The sequence below is a fragment of the Callospermophilus lateralis genome, unplaced genomic scaffold (genome assembly GCF_048772815.1).
Source record: "Callospermophilus lateralis isolate mCalLat2 unplaced genomic scaffold, mCalLat2.hap1 Scaffold_146, whole genome shotgun sequence".
Classification (NCBI taxonomy): Eukaryota; Metazoa; Chordata; class Mammalia; order Rodentia; family Sciuridae; genus Callospermophilus; species Callospermophilus lateralis.
The window spans coordinates 970,138-992,751 of record NW_027512598.1 but is presented as its reverse complement, the minus strand read 5'-3'; the positions used below and the strand labels follow the sequence as shown (position 1 = coordinate 992,751).

At 37.4% G+C, this 22,614-nt stretch overlaps 1 pseudogene; it reads right to left on the bottom strand.

The window, feature by feature from the left end:
• Positions 1-22,614, bottom strand: part of LOC143387615 (contactin-3-like) — a 93,058-nt pseudogene that overhangs the window by 33,027 nt on the left and 37,417 nt on the right.

Below are 22,614 nucleotides of genomic sequence, written 5' to 3'. Positions count from 1 at the left end.
AACAAAAAGGAACCAATAATAAAATTAAATTAAATCTAAAAAAATGTTGGAAAAAGAAGCAATAAACTAAGTTATGTAGAAAATGGGAGCCACTGATTTTTTAAGCACCAAAATGTTGTTAAAGTAGATAAATATGTAAATGGAAAGTAGAATTTAATTTTTGCCAGTTCAGTAACATGTATTTATATTGTGCTTTTCTGGCCCTTTCTATCTCCAACTCATCTATTGTCTTAATGCATCGCTTCATAGAAGCAAGATTCACCTTAACAGAGGTTTACCCAATCCTGCTTAAGCCTTCAAGGGCTAAGACCTGCCTGACACATGACCTTTGTTCTCCAGGATGTAAACCCAACCCAGGGTAATATGGAATGTACATGTGAGGCAGATTCCATCTGCAAACCTGGGAAGTTCAACTCAGGTCAAAGGACATCACATGGCACACCATGTGTGGAGAGCTGTAAAGCAACAGAGATGAATGTTTTCAAGTTCTGCTGACAGTGTGGAACCTGCTGCTGGGAGGAGTGTGAATGGGTGCAACCCCTCTGGAGAACTGTCCAGAAGTCTCCACTAAGGCACAAAATAAGCATCATCTATCACCCATTATTTCACCCCTAGGAATGGACTTATCCTGCAGAAATGTGTGTGTGTGCATCGACCACAAGATATACACAGCTGAAAACCAGAGGACTCAATGTCTGTCTCAGTAAAACTCATGAATAAATAAGTGGTATAATCATTTACGGAAATACTATTGGGACATTAAAATGACAAAACTATGTACATAGATCTATGTAGCTGCATCTAAACAACCAGAGAGAAAAGAGGATATTGGTCTCATCTCACCACCCAAGAGAAGGGAGCTGTGGTGACCTGGGAAGGAATAAGTACTCTGGATTGAAGCATCATGGGGGATTCTAAAGTGCAGGTCATGCTCCATGTGTTCCTCCTGTGAAAATCCACTGGGCTACTTGGCAGGCACACATTATCCCATCATTTCTTATCAGGATGCAACTATTTCCAGACATTAAAAAAAATTCCCAAAGGAAGATTCACTGATAGCAAACCCAACTCTTTTCCACATCAGGTTGTCACTCTTGGAGAATGTAGTTGTTTATTGGGTAGCTGGGATAAAGTGGGTGGGACAAGACTGCCTGGGAAAATCTAAGTAAAATTTGTCAAAATGTAGTAAACCAGTAGGTCTCCTCTAAATAGGTTTCTCGATATATTTATTAATGAGATAGCATAATAGATATATTTAGAAGCATTTTTCTTTAGAGTATACAGCAATTCAAATAAAGGAGATTATAATACTAATAACTTTCAATAAATTGTTAGGCACACTAATAATTGTTTGAGTGAAAAACAGCTTGGTGTTTCCTCTCTGTTAAATTAGTCTGTAGTATTTTCCTAAGTATTCTTCCCCTCCCCCCCCTCCTTGAATAGATTGGACCACATTGGCAAGATGTGGGGCAAGGGGTCAAGTTTTTACTTTCTTTTTCTTTCATCCTGATTTTCTTTAAAACCTCCCTCTAAAAACCTCCCCCAAGCCATGCAATTCTAAGTTTTCTAGAAAGCAAGCCATTTTTCTAAGCTGCAGGCCACAGGTTTACTCAAAATAGGAGATCTGGGCCGTGGACAAGGTCCATTCCAATGATTCATACAGAAACTTTTACAGCAGGAGAAAAATCCCTAAGTGATACAAATTTGAGTTCCTTCTTAAAAGCACTACCTTTTTAAAAATAAGATAATTCATTCAAAAACTATTTATTAAGCAACTACTACACTTCAGTTGCTGGGTATACAATGATGAGGGGAGAAAAAAACAGTCCTTATATTCACTGAGCTGACAGCTGAGAGAGGCAGTCATCAAACAATGACATAAAACAATGTCAAATTACAGTGTAACTTAAGATCAGAGAACACAGAAGAGTCTATGGTTTTCGAGGGTTTCAGTCAATGAACCCATGGGCCCAGGCATGCGATGTAATCAGAAGTCTTGAAAAAAGAGGGTGAAGTGGTCTACACCGGCACATATCTACATGCAAAGCACTTGAGGACACAATCAATTTGTTTGACTCAAGAAGGGTAGGGTAGTGGCACACACCTGTAATCCCAGCGGCCCAGGAGGCAGAGGCAGGAGGATCATAAATTGGAGGCCAGCCTCAGTGACTCAATGAGAACCTAAGGAACTTAGTGAAATTTTGTCTCAAAATTTAAAAAGTGTTTGTGTGTGGAGTAGAGCATTGCAGATGAAATTCTGTGGTTCAGCACCACTGGGTTCAATCCCCATTACCAGGGGGAACAGGGGGGTTGCTAAAAGGGTTTCAGGAATAGGGATGTCAGGAATATAGTTAATCTACAAACTCTTTATCTGTCCCCCAAAATTAAAAGTTCACTATAGTCAACATCAAATGCATAGTTACATCAAAATGACAGTAATTTTTTTTCCTTTTTGGGCTAATTTTATAATTTCTAAGTTTGGCTAGAACCATTTACCCCTTTTTTCATGCTGGGGATTGAACCCAGAGACTTAAACACACTAAGCACACACTCTACCACTGGGCCACATGCCCAAGCCCTAGAATCACTTTCTTATTGAAGTATTTGTTCACCTAGTCATACACATTTCTTTTAGGAAAAAAAATACACATTTTTGAAACATGCTACAGGTACAAGCAGCAAACAGATTTATAAGCCAAATCATCTTTGACATGAATGTTAAGGGAAAATGTAGCGTGTGCTGAATTAAACAGAAGAGGATCTTATTAACTTTTCCCCTGTATTTTCTGAGGTGATGACACTAATGAAATTTGGGATGCAATTTAAAAGCCACTCTGCACTGAAAGGCAAGCAGTATGTGATGTGATAACCCATGCCAGGAGAAAGTAAATGAACAGCCGATCATCACTAATTACAGGCGGGCTCGAAGCACACTGTGGTGTCTGCCATGTGCTAAGAACCGAGGTGCAGTGCAAACCTCGGAATCAGGGAGCGTCTTCCATGTTGCCAACAGAGCCTCAACTTTGAGTGAAACAGATTATCACAAATACTAATTCCTTAGTAAGCACTCTCGATATAAATGCTGCCACTGGATTGCCAAGAAGCATAATTTCCCAGTATAAGGGAAAAAATACATTTTGATGGCTATTTGGAAGGCAAGGTTGACTAGGCGGGCCTCCTCCTTTTTATCACTTTATGCAGTCTGTGACTGCAGAGCCACCCAAATTAATCATCGGTCCCTTCACAGGCCTGCTTTCCAAACCCTGACACCGCATGTAAATCACACCCAGGTGCCTTGAAAGCAATCGACCTATAGGTTCCTCCTGGAATCTGGTTGGTGCTTTCCTTTGTGAAGGTCCCCAAAGGAACTGATGGTGACATGACTCGCCTCTGCATTTATGATCAAGCAAATTAAACCTTGCCCCCACTCGCCCTGTACAGCCTCCTCAGGGTCACCTTCCTTACACACATTCTCTGCTCAGGCAAGGAATAGAAAACGTAGGCAGCCACTGAAGATGGAAACAGGACCAAGCTGGGACATTGTGCTAATTTTTCTTACTAACAGTGGTTACAGTCACTTGGTTGTCTGAACAGGTGATATTTAAGGCAGGTAAATGTCATCTGTTCATATCAGAATTTGCTTGACTTTCTTTTTTTTTTTTTTTGGCGGGGGGAGGTACTGGGGATTGAACTCAGGGGCACTTGACCACTGAGCCACATCCCCAGCTTTATTTTGTATTTTATTTACAGACAGGGTCTTTCTGACTTGCTTAACGCCTGGGATTTTGCTGAGGCTGGCTTTGAACTCACAATCCTTGGGTCTCCAAAGTGCTGGGATTATAGGAGTGCCCCACTGAGCTGGGCTAAGAATTTGCTCAACTTTCTTTGGGAGGGGATGTCCTAGTGTGCCTCACTAGAAGTTGGTGATGTCAAGATGCTTTTACCAGAGACTTCAACTCAGTGTTTTCTACACTTTGGTCACTACAGTTACATTTACAGCTTTATATGACACATCCTATGAATGGAAGTTCTGTTATTCACTTGATGTTTTCTTAAACTGGTTAGCTTTCTTTAATTAATGTGGAAACAGATAGGGAAAATGTATATTTTTGACCTAAATGGGAGTTTGCTCACCAAAATAAGTTAATGGCAGAAATGAACACAGTGAGTAGAAAAAAATATGAATGGACACTGTCCAAGATAATGCATATGGACAGCAGCTGAATGGTGTTAAAGTCCCTGAGCCAGAGACCTTTGCTCTGCTAATTAAAAAAGGATATTGGCAAGTGTTAGACACTGTTATCAACAAATTCAACAGGAGGGAGAGAAAGTTGTAACTTGTGGCTATGTACTTGCCAAGAGTCACTCTTGTGGGCTGGCCTGAACTGAATGTGCCAAGAACCTAGAATAGGTTAAAAAAAAGAAAAGAAAAAAACAAAAAACAACAAAGACATAAAAGCAAAACCCTAGACTAGACACCCTTTCTTTTAAGTCAGAAGCCTGTATATGGACCAGATAAAAGACTCCCAAGGGCTCAAAGAGTATAAAATTATACCCTCTCCCAGGAGAGTTGCTCCCAAAGAGATCACAGTGTTTTCCTTACAATTGCAGTCGATTATATTCCAGCCATTTTCCAGATATTTCAGAAGTATAGATTTTTCATCTCCAAGTCATATTGAAAAAGATAAAATAGGAAAGACTAGGTTTGATATTAAATGTGACTATCAATAGAATTTTTTTATGATAAAGAACATGTTCTAAAATTTTAAGGTTGGTATAAGAAAAAGGGATTGAAAAATCAGACTGTTTCTATAATAATAATTTTTTTTGTTGTTAAAAACCAACCACTTAAAATTTCTGGTGTTGGAGTCTAAATTTTTAAATCACCCCAACTGATCTATTCATTCTTTACTTGCATGTCTATGTTCTAATCAATTAAATGGGTATAATTAAATATCACATCTTATACAGTACAATGATTTTCTAAATTAGAACATAAAATATAAGCCAGCATGATTAGAAAATTGGCCAGTTGCTCTGACTTCTGGTATCCAGTCACCACATAAGGAATTTAGAAGTTGCCACTCTGTCTTAACAACAGGTAAAAATCTAAACACACTTAAAAAAAATAATTCTTCTTAGCTACAGCAAGGAAATATGGTCACAGGGCAGACTGTGTCCCTCAACACTGGAGATGTAACTGGGCAGATGCAGAGATCCACATGTAGAAGGCTCCCTGGAAACCTCTGCTGGAGTAGGAAACCTGCCTGTTACTGACAACCTGCAGGATGGGCTGAGGGGATAGCTCTGGGGACCCAGTCATAGAGGGGTCCCCACAACCTCAACGTTACTTCCAAGTCTACTAAGTCCTTGTAGAAAATACTGGAGAAAAATTCCACACAGTTCTGGCAGAAGCAGGGGAAAGGAACATCCCAGACTGTTTTACTCTCCGTTAAAAGGTCTGCCTTCAGGAGCAAGTAGCCAGCTTGGACTGATCAGAGCCTAACCTACTAGGGGGAGGAAATATCAAACTCCACCTCCTCCAGCCATCCTGTCCCATGTTAAGAGGGCGGGGGGATATGGAAAAGAACAAGAGAAGTTTAGAGTCTAGGGGTGCGGGCTCACTTAAAAGATGGAGCCCTCCCTCCCATATACCTCGTCCATCGGTCTCTTATTCAAGGCCTATTGATCTCATTGCCATTTCCTAGTACATCATATGTGCCTTTCACCAAAGTTACAGGCACATAAAAAGGCAAAAATCCAACCAAACAACAAAATAAGGTTTGAACAGGCAAAACAATCAGGGTAGGAGTGATGGTATGATCAGACTAGGAATTGAAAAACATGATAAATACTAAGTGCTCCAGTGGGGAAAAAGTAACCACAGGTGAACACAGGAATGCTGCAAGCAAACCAATGGAGATGTCCGGAAAAAATTAGAAAGAAGAAGATGCCAGATGAGATCATTGAGAACACAGACAATGACAAGAGCTGGTGAGGATGAGGGGAAAAGCACACTCAGATTGTTGGCGGGACGGCAAGTTAGTGCCATAGCTTTGCAAAGTAGTATGGAGATTCCTCCAAAGACTAGAAATGGACCACCATGTGGCCCAACTGCTGAAGAATGAAACCACTGTGTGACCCAGCTGTCCCACTCCTTGGTGTTTATCCAAAAGATCTCAAACCAGACACTGCAGTGATACTGCCATTTCAAAGTTCACAGTGGCACAATTCACAGTAGCCGAGTTATTGAATCAGCCAGATTAATGGGTCAAGAAAATATAATACACACACACACACACACACACACACACACACACACACACACAATGAAGTTGTATTTAGCCTTGAAGAAGAATGGCATTTCCTGGTAAATGGATGAAAATAGAAACATCATGCTAAGTGAAATAAACCAGATTCAGAAAGTCAAAGTTTGAATACTTTTCTGTAGGTGTGGAAGCAAGAGCAAAATAAAGGGGGAAAAAAGATGAAGGTGGATCTCATAAAAGCAGAGGGAAGATCAGCAGAGTAGAGGAAGGAGATTGAGGGGGAAGAAGGAGGAGGGATAGGAAAGGGAGGAAATGTGGAATGAAACTGACCAAATGATGATGTGTGCATGTACGAATACAGCACAGTGATTTCTACTTCTATGTATAGCTATAAAGCACCAATTAAGAAACATAAATAAATAACTAGAAGGACCTGTAGAGTGTAGCAAGGGAAATGGGGAGGCAGGAATAGAGGGGCAGAGTAAGCCCTGGGCACTGAAATGGAGCCAATTATATTCCATACATGAATGTTTATGTGGAAATGGTCCCCAATATTATGTGCGACTATAATGCACTAATATAAATATTATGTAAAAAAAGAATCTCCAGAGACTAAAACACTGTAACAGAAGTGGAGAAACCTTTTAATGGGCTCATCAAAGGAGAAACCAAGCTGAGTAAAAACCTCTAAGTCGGAGGACATGACAATAGGAGTTTAAAATCACAAATGGACTGAAAGGAAACAGAACCATTTCCAAAGACTGTGGCACAATTACCACAGGTGCAGAGTATGTGGGATGGAAACAGCAGAAGGAGAAAAATGTGTGAAGGAACAGAAAAAAATACGTGTTTGATATGAGAATTTCCTCAAATAAATTTCAGACACCAAATCGCAGATGCTTTGTAAAGGCCAGCCCCAAGCAGGACAAATGCAAAAACCCAAACACACCAAAGTATGACTGGGCATATCCCATCCCAATGTTAGAAACCACAAATGGAGAAGAGCTCATTATCTAAAGCACTGAGAGAGAAGCACTGCTCTTCAGAAGGACTCCTGCAGCTAGTGAAATTATTCTTCAGAAATGAAGGAGCAAAGACTCTTGGGACAGAAAAAAAAAAGGAGACCTGGGCATGGTGGTGCACGCCTGCAATCCCAGTGGCTCAGGAAGCTGAGGCAGGAGGATTGAGAATTCAAAGCCAACCTCAGCAACTCAGTGAGGCACTAAGCGACTCAGTGATATCCTGTCTCTAAATAAAATACAAAATAGGGATGTGGCTCAGTGGTTGAGTGTCCCTGGGTTCAATCCCTGGTACCCCCTACCCCTGAAAAGAAATTGGAGAATAGGGCTTCAGGAGACTGGCCTTGCAACAAAGGCTAGAAGTTCTTGACAGGGAAGGAGAAATGTATATCAGTCAGAATTCTGAATGTACAAAAAGACAGGAAGAGTGCCAGAGAAGGGGTCAGTGGAGGCAATACAAACCCTTATTTTCTTCTTATTATTAATTTATTAACAAATAATACTTTGCACAAACTGACAGAGACCATGTATTAGATTCGGTGTGTCTATGTGTGTGTGTGTGTGTGTGCGCGCGCACGCACGCACACAGTGGTGCTTATATGTGCTCCTGTGTAAGTAAAATGAATGGCAATGACACAGAAAAAGAAAGGGAAAATACTAGTTTTTTTTTTTTAATCATAAGGTACTTGTGTTTTTAGATTTTATTATGAGGTACCTTTATTATAAGCACTACCTATGAAATGAAATTGAAAATGATCTCAAAGCACTCTGGAAATGGACTTGGATTAGTTATGTCTGTACATTGCAAACTTTAGATCTACCACTTAGAAAAAAGATGCAGCATAATTGATATGTTGTTATGGGTCCTAGTCTGCCTGGGTTTAATTCTGAAGATCTGAAGACTATGAAATTCAAGGTCAGGGTGTCTGGAGAGCGCTTTTTTTCAGATTCTTTGATGGTGCCTCTCTATATCCTCCAGTGGTAGAAGAAACCAGGGGTGTCTCTTGGGCATTAACCTCATTCCACTCAGGAGGGCTCTGTTCCCATAATCTCACCACCTCCTCACCTGCCAGACCACCACTGTAGGAGTTAGAGGTTTCAACACAAAAATTTCAGAGGAGAAAACAAATATTTGTCCCTTTAGCAACATGTTAAGAAATAAGGAAAGTGTAATCCTAAAGAATGCTCAATTAAGACCATGAAAGTCTTATAATGTCTAGAAAACTAAAAAAAAAAAAAAGAAGAACAACAACTAACAAAATAGTGAGAAGTATGGTAGATATTAATTCAGCTATGTGAGTAAGGACTTTGAACAGCATAGTCTAAATGCATTCATTAGAAGACAGAGATTTTCAGAGTAGCTAAAAGCTAGACCCAACTGTATATTCTCTACTAGGAAATATACCTTCAATATAAAGATACATAGAAATTAAAAGGAAATCATGAAATATATGTTGTGTTAATGGTGATGAAAGAATAAAATAGTCACGACAGTAAATTCAGTCAGAGCAGAAGAGAAAGCTCAGGGAATGTTATCAGTGCTGACATGGACCACTTCTTAATGATAAAGGGCCCAGAGTGTAGGCAGATACAGTAACCCCCAATGTATGTGTGCCTAACAAAAAATATGTAGCAAAAACTGAGAGAACATTTGGGCAAAAGAGATAAATATGGACAGGATCCAGCAGGCAGAAGTTCAGAAGGACGTGGTTGAACTACAAAGCAGTACCAATTGAATGGATATAATGGCATCTAGATGCTACCTCACCCATCAACAGCAGATAATACCTTCTACTCCAGTTCAAATGTAATATTCACCAGGAAAGATCACATATGGGTCTTAAAACATACCCCACTAATGTTAAGAGCATAGAAAACAGACAACATTTGCTTTCAGACTATAATGTAATTAAACTAGAAAGCAATAATGGAAAGATCCCCCAATTCTTGTACATAAAATTACACACTTCTACTCAACAAATGGGTTAATGTAAAAAAAAAAACTCAAGAGAAATTATTAAAAAATATTCTGAACTAAATGCAAAAGAAAATAGAACTTATCAAAATTTGTGGGATGTAGTGAGTACATTGCTTTGAGGGAAATTGATAGCACTGACTGCATATGTCAGAAAAGAAGAAAGATCTACGATCAATAATGTAAGCTTCCACCTTAGAAAACTAGAAAATGAAGAGCAAATTAAATCCAAAGCAAGCAGAGTAAAAGAAACAAACATAAGAGCAAAAACCAGTGAAATTGAAAACAGGAAGTCAGTGGAGAAAATCAACAAAACCAAAAGTTGGTTCTTGGAAAAGATCAATAAAATCAATAAGCCTCTAGTCAGCCTAACTATGAAAAAAAAAAGAAAAAAGGAAATACACAAATTATTACTATCATGTATGAAAGAGAGGCCATCACTAAAAACATCATGGACATAAAAGGATAATAAAATAATATTACAAACAATTCTTGTCTATCAATTTGATACTTTAGATGAAATAGACCAATTCTTTGAAAAACGTGACCTGCCAAAATTTACCCAGGAATAAACATACAATCTGAATAGGTCTACATCTATTTACAAAATCAAATCAATAATTAACAATCTTACCAAACTGAAAATGTCAGGTGCAAATAGGTTCATTGACAAATTTTAACAAACATTTAATTAAGAAAGTGTAGCAATTCTCTACAATCTCTTCCAAAAGATCCAGGAAGAAGACATACTTCCTAACACATTCTATAAGGTCAGAATTACCCTAATAACAACCAGACAAACATATTAAAATAAAACTGCATAACACCAATATTCTTTATGAACTTAGATACAAAATCCCTTAGTATCAGCAAATAGAATTAAACAATGAATTTAAAGATCGTACACCATAACAAAGTGGACTTTGTGTCAGATACACAAGACTGGTTTAACATTTAAAAATCTATTTATGGGTAATCCATCCAGTAGTGAAATGAAGAGGAAAACAACAGATGTAAACAGAAAAAGCATTTGACAAAAATCTGGCACCTATTCATGATTATAGTCATCAATAAATTAGGGATACAGGAGAATCTCTACACCTTGATAAAGAATGCCCACAAACAACCCACAACTTAAAATGCTTTATGACAAAAAACTCCAAGTTCTGAGACCAGGAACAAAGCAAGACTGGCTCTTTTTCAACATCATATTGAAAGCCCTAACTAATAAAGTAAGAGAAGAAATGGAAATTTAAAAATATACAGAGAAGTAGAAAATGCAAATTTATTTATGTGATCATCTCTGTATGAGATCTGAAAGAATCAAAAGGAAATCAGAACTAACAAGTAACATAGGAGGTAAGGTTGATATTCAAAGTCCAGTTGTTTTCCCAAATACCAGCAATGTACAAATGGGATTTGAAATGAAAACATACTACCATTTACACCAGCACCCAAAATACTGAAATACTTATGTTAAAATCTAACAAAATATGTGCAAAATCTAGGTGGGAAACTGCAAGTCTGATGGAAGAAACAAAAGAACCTAATAAGCTGAGAGAGATTCTATGTTCATGGATAGGAAGACTTGAAAAATATACACATTTGTGGATAGTTGAAATCCTGGTTCTAAAATTCCTATGTCAAGACAAAAACCCAGAACACCCCAGTCAATACTGAAGAGAAACAAAGCTGGAACATGGGAACACCTAAATTCAATACTAATATTAAGGCTACAGAAATCAAGAAAGGATGGTCATGGTGAAAAGGACAGACAAATTGGTGCAACAGATGAGAGAGCCCAGAAATAACCCACAAATTCAGTCAACTGATATTTGACAAAGGAGCAAATGACAGCCTCTTCACAATATGGTCCTAGAAAAACTGGATGTTCACATGAAAACAGTGAATCCAGACACAGACTCTGTACTCTGCACAAAAATGAAATCAACAGGAGTTGCACTCTTAAATGTAAAATGAAAATCTTATTATAAAAGTCCTAGACTGTCATACAGGGGAGAAACCTAGATGACCCTGGGTATGGTAAAGGTTTTATAGACACAATACCACAAGGCCAATCCATGAAAGAAGTAACCGACAAGCTAGGCTTCATTAAAATGAAAAAAACTTCTGCTCTCTGCATGATGTCAAAAAATGAGAAGGCAAGTCACAGACTGGGAAAAAGGTCTCACCAAAGACACTTCTAATGAAGGACCTCTATACAAAATGTACAAAGAACCCTGAAAACTCAACAATAAGAAAATGAATAATGCAATTAAAAAGTGGACAAAAGACCTAAACAGACATTCCACTAAATATATGCAAATAGCAAGCAAATATATGAGCATATGTGCAATATCCATTCCTCATTAGGGAATTGTGAATTGAAACATCAGCAAAATATCACTACAATTCAGAAAATTAACACTAAATACAGGAGAAGGCACGCAGTAGCAGGAATCCCCAATCACTGATAATGGGAATGCAAAATGGAACAGCCATTCAGAAGGCATTTTACCTATTCCTTATAAACCTATTCTTATCATAGGATCCAGCATTTGCACTTCTTGGTATTTACCCAAATAAATTGAAAACTTATGTCCTTGCAAGGTAAAGGAAGAGTACAGGGGATGGAGATGGAGAAAACTATGTTATATACATTTATGAATATGGCAAATGAACCCAACTGTTTTGCATCACTACCAAATATTAAAGAACAAAAATAAATCTTTAAAAACCCCACACATAGATGTTTATAGCTGCTTTATTCAGATTTGCCAAAACTCAGAAGCAATGAAGATATTCTTCAGCAGATGAGTGGATAAATAACTGGGGTACACCTGGAGAATGGGAAATTATTTTGCACTAAGAAGAAATGAGCTGGCAAGCCATGAAGGACAAGGCATGGAGGAATCTTAAATGCCTGTAATTAAGTGAAGGATGCCAATCTGAAAAGACTAGATAGTACATGATTCCAACTGCATGATGTAGTTGCCAGGGGTTAGAGGCATGAACAGGCAATTTTGTGAGCCAGGAAATGATCAGTACATATTGGAATTGGTGTGTAAATAAAAGATTTCCTGCTGTGCTCTGAAAAGAAAGCTGTCCAATGGATATCTGAAACAGATGAGAAGGAAATCTGATCTACGCAAATGTAAAATTCATTACTTGGTCTTTAGGAAAAACAAAAACATACCAAAAAAATTTATCCCCCCCAAAAAAAACCCAACAAAATAAATTTCTGTGTAGCTAAGTTTGTTTTAATGCAATAGGTATTTTGCTTTTGTAACTTTTGAAGGTAATTCTCTATTTCTAGATTTTTAAAAATCAGCTACCTATACAATCAGGCAATTTTGTGTGTGTGTATGTGTGTGTGTGTGCATGCGTGTACATGAGAGTACATATGTGAATCTCTCTCTTTGGGGAGAAAAAGCTATTTTTTTCTTTCTTCTGTCTGAAAGAGCAATCTTGAATTTCATTAGAGGTAGTATTAACTGTAGCATTTGGAGGACTCAGTTATAATGCTAAGTACTCCCCTAGTATCCAAATCACTAATAAGCAACTAGGGAGATTTTTGATCTCTGAGAAATGAGAAGTTGGCCATAAGGTATTGTTTTTCAATCATCTGTCTAGTAAAACTTTAAAAAGAAAAATCAAGGAAAAACCCCTGTGCAGAAAAGAACACTGGGGAGCCACCACTCATGGGAGCAGGAATTGCAGAAGCTTTTCTGGAGAACAATTCAAAGCAGTCCTACCATCCTAACAATAGGAGCTAACCTGCACTGTTCTTAGAACCTTCTATATACCTCTGAATAAAACAGTATTATCTCCTCAGTTTCACAGATGAGAAATCTGAGCCAACAGAATTGATGATCAATAGCATATAGGAGAATGAAATAGCTTCCAAAAGCTGGCTCTCCACTTTGGTCTTTAACAAGGAGTCTATTCGCATGTAACTCTAATCTGGCCCGGCAATTCTCTCCCTGAATAGACACCTCCAGAACCCCAGAACTATCTACAAGGGTCAATAGCCTTCTTTCAAATACTATTAACTATTTTATCCTCATTTCTTATTCTAAAAATCCTCAGAATAATTTAAATAGAAATAAGATTGGTTCATTTACTTAACCTGAGATCAGATTTAAAACCACAGAGAAATCAGAGAAAAATTGAAATCTGACAATATATACCTGTTTTGTTTAATCTAAGAATCTTGAAATTTTAATGCTTCCTTTCCTGTTTCTCGTTAATCATTTACTTGTATTAAGAAAGTATTGTAGTTTATTTAGGCCTCATCAACTTCTTGTGTAAATGATTAACAGTCATATTATTTCTCTTTTGAGGGAAGTTTTTAATCCTCCCTATTATGCTTTCTAATGGGTTGCTGTTGATACATAAATAAATAAACTATTACATTTTGCATAGTTACTTTGTACTGAACATGGTAGATAACTGAATTTTGATTAGTTTTTTAAATGTTATAGTTGATACTATTGGGTATGATACTAATATCATTATGTCCTCAAATAATTGTAATTTTTTTCCTTATTTCAAAGGCTACCTTTTATTTATATTTACACCTTATTAAATTCATGTAGACATCTCTAAATGACTTTATTCATGACATTGTAAAAATCCCTGTTTTATTGCTGAGTTAAGTAAAAGTATTTCTACTATTTTCCTTTAAAGATAATTTTGAAATAGAGAGAAAAGAATCTTCTTATACCTATTTTAACATGAACTTAAAGCTCAGTAATTGTTATTAATTTTACTGAATATCTGATAAGAAAATCATGAACTATTTTATGAGATATATCAATATAGACATATGTATATTTCCTGGGACAACTAGTAGCTTATGAAGGCCCTGTTCCTTTAATATAATGTTTTTCTGAACTGGTAAAATTTCACTTAGGTTTTCATAATATATTCATGGAATTTTTTACATTTACTGATTTATTTACTATCTTCCCAGGATATGTTCTCAAGAATATGCTAGCTTTACAAAGTCCATGGAAAAAAAATTAACTTTAACTTTTTTATGTTGTCAAAAAGTACACAATATAAACATTTGTCTGTTTCTTTAAAAGTTAAAAAAAGAATCAGTAAAATTATCTAGCTCTAGTGAATATGTAATTTTAATTTTTAATTTTTTAATTTTTTTTATTTACATATGACAGCGGAATGCATTACAATTCATATTACACATATAGAGCACAATTGTTCATATCTCTGGCTGTATACAAAGTATATTCACACCAATTCACATCTTCATAAATGCACTTTGGATAATGATGTCCATCTCATTCCACCATCATTTTTAACCCCATGCCTCCTCCCTTCCCCTCTCATCCCTCTGCCCTATCTAGAGTTCATCTATTCCTCCTCTGCTACCCCTCCCTATCCCACCATGAATCAGTCTCTTTATATCAGAGAGAACATTAAGCATTTATTTTGGGGGGATTAGCTAATTTAGCATTATCTTCTCTAAGTCCATCCATTTACCTGCAAATGCCATGATTTTATTCTCTTTTATTGCTGAGTAATATTCCATAGTGTATATATGCCACATTTTTTTAAATCCATTCGTCTACTGAAGGGCATATAAGTTGGTTCCACAGTTTAGCTATTGTGAATCATGTTGCTATAAACATTGATGTGGCTGTGTCCCTGTAGTATGCTGTTTCTAAATCCTTTGGGTATAGACTGAGGAGAGGGATAACTGGGTCAAATGGTGGTTCCATTACCAGTTTTTATAAATGGGATGGATTCTAACTAAAAAGTTTCTTCTCAGCAAAACAAACAATTTGTGAAGTGAATAGAGAGCCTACATCTTGGGAGCAAATCTTTACCCCTTGCACATCAGACAGAGCACTAATCTCTAGGGTATATAAAGAACTCAAAAAGCTAAACACCCTGAAATCATTCAATCAATGAATGGGCCAAGGACCCAAACATACAACTCTCAGAAGATGATATACAATCAACCAACAAATATATGAAAAAAAATGCTCATCATCTCTAGCAATTAGAGAAATACAAATCAAAACTACTCTAAGGTTTCATCTCACTCCAGTCAAAATGGCAGCTGTTAAGAACACAAAGAACAGTAAGTGTTAGTGAGGATGTGGGGGGAAATGTACACTTATACACTGCTGGTGGGATTGCAAACTGGTGCAGCTACTCTGGAACGCAATTTGGAGATTATAATTTTAATTTTTAATAAACATTTATATTTTCATAATTTATATTTTCCCAGAAATTCTCCAACTAATTGGATTGTCACATATGAAACTTAAAACAGAAAATCCTCTGATCTAATGTTTCTTTCTTGTCTGTTATATTCTCTTTCTCACACCTAACTTTACTATTTTTCTTTGATTTTCCAAGATGTCATCTTGTGCTTTTTGAGATCATATCAATTCCATCTCCTTTCCATGCATTTGTTTCTTAATTTCTGTTACTTAAATTTTACAAAGTGTAAAAAAATGAAAATGAATGTACATTGTCCTTTGGAAGGAAAAATTGTTCATGTGTATCTGTTGCTTCAATTAATGGTAGCATCAAATTGTCCTTTTTTAACATTGGGCCAATTGATCTTCTGGTGTTTGAAAGAAAAGCTCTCAAAATGTACACAAGAGTATTGTCTCTCATTATTTCTTCCCTTTGATCTTATCTACTTTAATGTTATATTATTTATGGCATTGTGGTTTCTGATTATTATAACTTCATGGTATGGAAAAATATTTTCAAAATACATTCATTCTCTTTCTGCCCTTTAGGTTTGCCATGCATTATTCTTTGTTTGAAATTAGCATTCGTTTCTCTCTTTTGTTGCATTTGCCTGATAAATATTTGCACATCTCTTCATTTACAGTTTTTTCTTGATAGTCTGATTTTTATTGTAACTCTGCTGTATTTATGGGTCTTAGTATAATACATTACACAGTGCTTGGTTTGTCTCTTGCTTATCTTGTTGTAAATTCAGATTTGTTTTACAGGGTTTCCACTGGGGGTGGATATGGACCATTCATGTTAATAAATACCATACATGAGAAACATAGTCCTAGGAAAACAACTCAAAGCAGGGACTGAGTCTCTGCATATGTGGTTGAGAAAATGCTGAGATAGGGAAGTGTTTTTACATTTGCTGTTTCTGCCTGGAATTGGGGAACCCTGATCTTCACCCTGAGAAGCAGTATGGGAGGTAATGTGCTTTGTGGAAGTGTCTGTAACATGAATAATAACAGCATCTCTGGTAAATCCAATTTTGTGGGCTGATTACTGGGAACATTTTCTTAACGATCTTTCTAGATCAGCTAACACCTTTAACTTGGACAAGATATAAAACTTACAGTATGACTAAGGGATATATTGAAAAACTCAAAGTGACACAAAAGTGCCACAGATGCATATTTAAAATCTATAAGTGATCTTTTACCTGGTTTTGTATAGTAAAGAATGGCTGGTTTTAAAATTTAAGTTCTTGCACACAAACAGTTCAAGCCAAAGTGACCACATTGTATTATCACACACACCATTTATCATCTTCAAAGATATTCCTCTCTACAACTGAGAGCTAGGAAATACTTCAAGCATCAAGCTTGCGGGTAGCTGCTATAACTGGAGTGAGACTGTGTTGCCTGTGGAAATCAATCAAATTGAAGTGAGCCAGTTAAGTGAATGGCGGATTGTCACTGCTAAAATTCTTACTACTTCAAGTGACTTCTTTCCACACACATTCTAATTCATCACAGAACCAATCCCACAAGTGTTGGGAAAAGCACACAGCATGGATTCTGACATTCTTCATTGCTAAAGCACCTACACAATCCAAGGATTCTCAGAGCATACACAGTGAACTCCTCGTGTGTTTGGGTTTGAATGCTTTTATCCCACAGTGAGCTCCTATCACAAAAAGAATCTTATACCTAGAATTTAGCTGATTAAGCACATCAAAAATATCTTTGAATATCCCTGAATTCAGACTTCAATTGCCAGGTCCCAGGTGTTTAGATACCAGCCAATGATGCTCTTCTATTTCTCTTAAACTTTGGACAATTATTTCCCTTTTCCTACTTGTGGAAAATAAGCTGTATTTAAAGTAGGAAAAGAAAGATGTTACATAGGTGTAAATAACAGAATCTCTTTTTCTCCCCCCACCCCCTGCAGACTGAGTGCATACAATGGCTGGTTAAATATAGGATATCACCAAATCCGTATTGCTTGACCTGAGTCTCTTATTCCACTTTGCAAATGGCAGACCAACTGCACATGTACTAATATATACATTCTCTGCCTAGAGAATGCTATAGGGACATATGTAGATATTGACAAACAGGAGAGAAAGTTACATTCCAGAGACCAGTGTGTACCGGATCTCAGAAAGGAGAGAGCAAGGCAAATGCAAACACTAATGTGAAGAGAGATCAGATAATAAGGAACATAGACTCAGGAGATCCGCTCACCCACAGGCATCTTTGAGTAGGCAACAGTGCTCTAGAACTCTGGTGCCTCTGAACAAGAATCCCACTTCTTGAATCACCCACACCACACCTTTAAAGACACGCTTAGCACACAGTCCCCCTTAAGTGGAAGCCTTTGGCTGCTGATTTAATTAAAGGACTTGAGCATGTCCCATGGGCACAGTCTGAAGCACTTCTTTGGACATAGACTTCTCCTTTGTGCCAATTTTCTACAGATACTTGGTTTAATAAGCTTTTCTGAATATATAATTCTGACCTTGCAGAAACCTGTGACCAGTATTGTCAAACTCCTTTGGCACAAAGCACAAGCCTAACTAATATATCTGGTCTAAATTATTGGAGCTTTATGAATTTATGAATTATTTTCCCTAAAAGATATGTGCTTCCAAAAATGAATAAGTAATGAATACCTAGTATAGTCCCAAAGACAACTGACTGAATTGGTTCAAAGTGGGGGATTTTCTATAACCTAAACCACTCCTCCATTTCAAAAACTTGGCTCTTACTATCCACCTGTCTGGGTAACTTCTTCACTCAACAGCTTCTTTGATCACATTTTACTATTTTGGAAAACAAGGAATATATCTATGAACATACTGGGAAATAAAGGCAAGCAGACTATCTAGGGATTAATGTGCACGCTGCAATGAATACAGAATCAGAGGGTGAGAGCTGTTATATAATTCCCTTCTCATGCAATAGAAAACAGATTTACTTAATTGCTTGTGCTTAAGGGCAATGTCATCTTGCATGGCTTACTGTTTTATACTGATGGGAGAATATTAAGTTACTAATGGCACAAGTCTATAAAAAAATTCATAGGCCATGAACTAGCATGTTATAGAAGGAACAGAATTGGCAAGCAATGGCACTAATTTATAAAATTCCACGTTTCGGATGCTTGACTCTTCACAGAGATGATTTTATGCTTTCTGCGAAGCCCATCAGTGCCATGTAAATCAGGAGAGTTAAATTACATTATCAACCCCAATGTTCTTAACTACAAGTTCCTCTTCTAGAGAGCAACTATCGAGTTCAGCCTTTGAGCCTCTCTTTGTGGCTGTGGGGTGCATGTTACAGACAAACTGCTTGGGATATTCAGTCTTGCAATACACATTTATTCAGCATTAAATAAGACAGAGAGTGCCATATTGGTTGGAATGTTACCAACAGCTTAGAATCCAGCTGATAAATCTAAAGCATAATCATCTACATTATATGGCAAAATTAATTAATATTTCAAACTGAATTTTTTTAAAAAGAATTAGCTATTGATGGACACAATACCTTTATTTTATTTATTTATTTTTATGCAGTGCTGAGGATCAAACCCAGGGCCTCACATATGCCAGGCAAGGGCTCCACCACTGAGCCACACCCTTGGCCCCTCAAACTGAATTCTTGATTTAAGATTAAGTTAGGAGAACAGCTGGGCTAGAGAAGAAGCCTTTCCCACCCTGAGTAAAGGACCCTCAGGGGAGTGACATGTGAACTTTTTACCCCTCCCACACCTTCCATCCAAGAAGGAGAAATTGCAAAAGACTCTATGGAGCAGAAAGTCAGCTGAAAATATTGGCACAAGCCTTTTCCTGTTGTGATAAAAAAAAAAAAAAACAGTCACAATTTTTAAAAGTGGGAGGCACTTAAACTTATAGTAAAAGAAAGGCTAAGGGACTATACCAATTAAGAATGTTCTCCAAAGCTTTGATTCAGTGAGAACAATTAGAAAACTAATACTTATAAAACCAAATAAAGAAAAAAAAAGAAAAAGAAAACAAAAATGGTACTGCAATTGTACATAATTCTAGGTAGATGTCTAATATCTCAGTTTTCCATTTTCTTTTAAAAATTTTCTCTTTTTAATACTGATATCCAGGAATTGCCTTAGAAAAACCCCAAAGTGGATGGCTTAAAGCAACAGATTATGTCGTCTCATGGTCGTGGCAGCCAGAGGTCTGAAATGTGGGTGCTGGTATGGCCCTGCTCCCTCCAGAACCTGTAATTCTGATTTCTTCCTTGCCTGTTCTGGCTTCTGGTGCCCCAGGTACTTCTGAGTCTGTGCAGAATAACTACACTTCTGACTCCTCCATGTTCTTATGACCTTCTTTCCCCTGTATGTATGCATCTCTCTGTGCCTCTGTCTACAGAGCCTTCTTTTTATAAGGACACCAGTTACTCAGGAAGACCTCAGATTGATTTTACTAAATTATTTTTGCAATAATCTCTTATTTCCAAATAAGGGTCATATTATGAGGCATTGGGCATTAGGAGTTTAAAACATATGAGAGAGGACACCCTCAAATTCCTAGCATCATCGTTAAAACTGTGTAAGATCCTGATACGTTAATATACCTGTATAGGCATATACATATATTTAATAAGGTGTTGCCACATGAATGTATTTGAATTGACCCTGATATGGCTTTCTGCTTCAGGGGATGCCTACACGGTAAATGCATAAGGACAAACCCAGGCTTAACATCTCCATACAGTAGGAAGTTTCCGAGTCAAGGCACTAAGATGGCAGGTTGGCTGGCCCTGCTATCCTAAAGTTACACACATGAAACCAGACAATGGTCAGCCTTGGAGGCTCACCAACACTGAGCCATTATCCAAGTGTCAATTTTTCCTTGAGATCTGTGACTTTTATCATTTATTTATTTTTAACATGGAACCCTCACCAGTGAGGAGGCACAATGGAATGGAACCCTGAAGAAGACCCACAGATTTGGGCTTGAAGTTCCACCAGTAACCAGATAAGGGACTCTAACAAAGTTTTTGTACTTTTCAAGTCCTCAATTTGTACACCTGTACAATGAAGAGTCTTATGCTGTTGTCCAGAACAGCTACCAGGAACACTGGGGTGAGGCATTCAGATAAAATACTTATCAAATGTAACTTACCCCCAGTTCATCATAATATGACCTGTTCAAAGTAAACACCTGTGTGAGAGTAATTTCCATGTCCTGGGATACTAACCACAACCTCTCATGAAGAATAGCATTTAGTATAAGTGCGACATGCATCAGTTTTAATTAAAATTACAGGTTAAAGTAAATGTGCTCAATTTCTGGTAATTACACAAACAAAATTAGATCAAAACAGAATTGAGACACCAGATTCACTCATTTAATATGCATTTCTAGAGCATCACCTATGGGCCTGATGTTTTTTTTTTTTTTTAAAGGCCAGGTGTTACAGACTTGAGCAATAGGAAAAAGGATGACAAAAATATCATGACTTACCCCACCGACTTTCTCAAAGTGAGATCCATCTTTCTTAAAATCCGTGAGGGCCTCATTGAGATACCAAGTGAACATAATGTCTAACAGCGGATCGTGTTGTGCCTGGCAGGGCAAAATGACGCTTTCACCCACAGAAACGTCCATGTTAGATGGCGCCAGCATTATCCTAGTTGGTTCTATTAGGGAGATAATTCATAAGTAAAACTTTAGCCTTTCTGTTGTGATGAAAGCAATTTGTACAGGCAAATTCTTCATCCACCCTAGAGTGTGTGAGCTTTTATATGCTTAGGTATACACACACATCTATGCAATGAAAAGCCTCCATGGTTAAAATAGATGTTTTAATGCAGTCCTATAATACATTTCATGGGATCCACCAAATTTTGTGAAAATAATTAGCATATCTGAGTCAACAGGTTACAAAAGTTTAAGATGAAAGTCACCAGTAAGCAAGAGTTATAATAAGACTGAAAAATCCATTTCAACTTAGTTTTATGGTTTTGTGAAATATAGTGGGAGAAACAGAAACTACTGTGTTTTCACCAACTTTAAATGACTAAAAAACACATTAACATCAAAATTCAAATAGACTCAAACGTTTGATGTGTACGTGGATTTGAAAAGCTCAGAATAAGCTTAGAGATGCTTAGAATAAGCGCAATGGGAGGGCACTCTGCTAAAATGTTAACTGATGTCGTTTTTTTCCCTAGTGGAAATGTCTGTGGCACATTCTGCCTGCCCTTACCATGAACCTTCTATCTTTTCTGAATTAAATTTTCTTGCTCCAATTTTCCCAGTGCCATTCCCCTTGATGTTACACCATGTGGCAGAAAATGTCTTCAAAAGTCACTTGCATATGTGGTCTGTACTTGCTTGATTAAATAGCCTCTTTAACCCAGTAGTTGGGCATAGGTCTCCCTGACTAACCTGTTCTCATCAAGGTCCCCTGCTATGAGACCCAATGATAAAGTCTTGGTCTCATTCTTTGAGCCTCTAAGCTTTGTCACACTTGATCACTGGTTCTCCCTCGTACTCTTTCCTCAACTGGTTTTTGGGACATCATGCTCCTGCAGTATTATTTACTGTCCTGGTCATTCCTTTTCTGTATCTCTCTTTAAGGTCTCACTTCTGCTACTATATTTCTTAATGTACAATGAATGTGTCAAGCTCAGTCCTTTTTAAAATTCTTTTTAAGGTGATCTAAGATGGTGTCTTGGCTTCAAGTCCTCATCTATATGCCAACAACTGTGAAAGGTATCTCTTCATCTTTGATTTACACAAGTCCAAGGTCATCTATCCAACCACCTACTCACTGTCTCCACTTAGGTGTTAGTCACCATTAGTTCCCATAAAGTACATTGTAGGATTAAATTCTTAACTCTTTTGAATTAAGGCAGAGCAGAGTACAATGCTTTGGCTGATGAAATGTATGTAAGAGTTACATGTAGCAGCGACAGGCAGAATTCTGCAGGAACTAATAGGTAATGTGATGTGTCTCCTTCCCGTTCTGTGGTGACGTGCACTGTCCCAGATGGTGGAGACACTGGGGGTCTTTGTTCCTGAATGAGGAAGCAAAGCTGACTCACTGAGGACTTGCAGTATGCATGAAAAGAGAAGCCA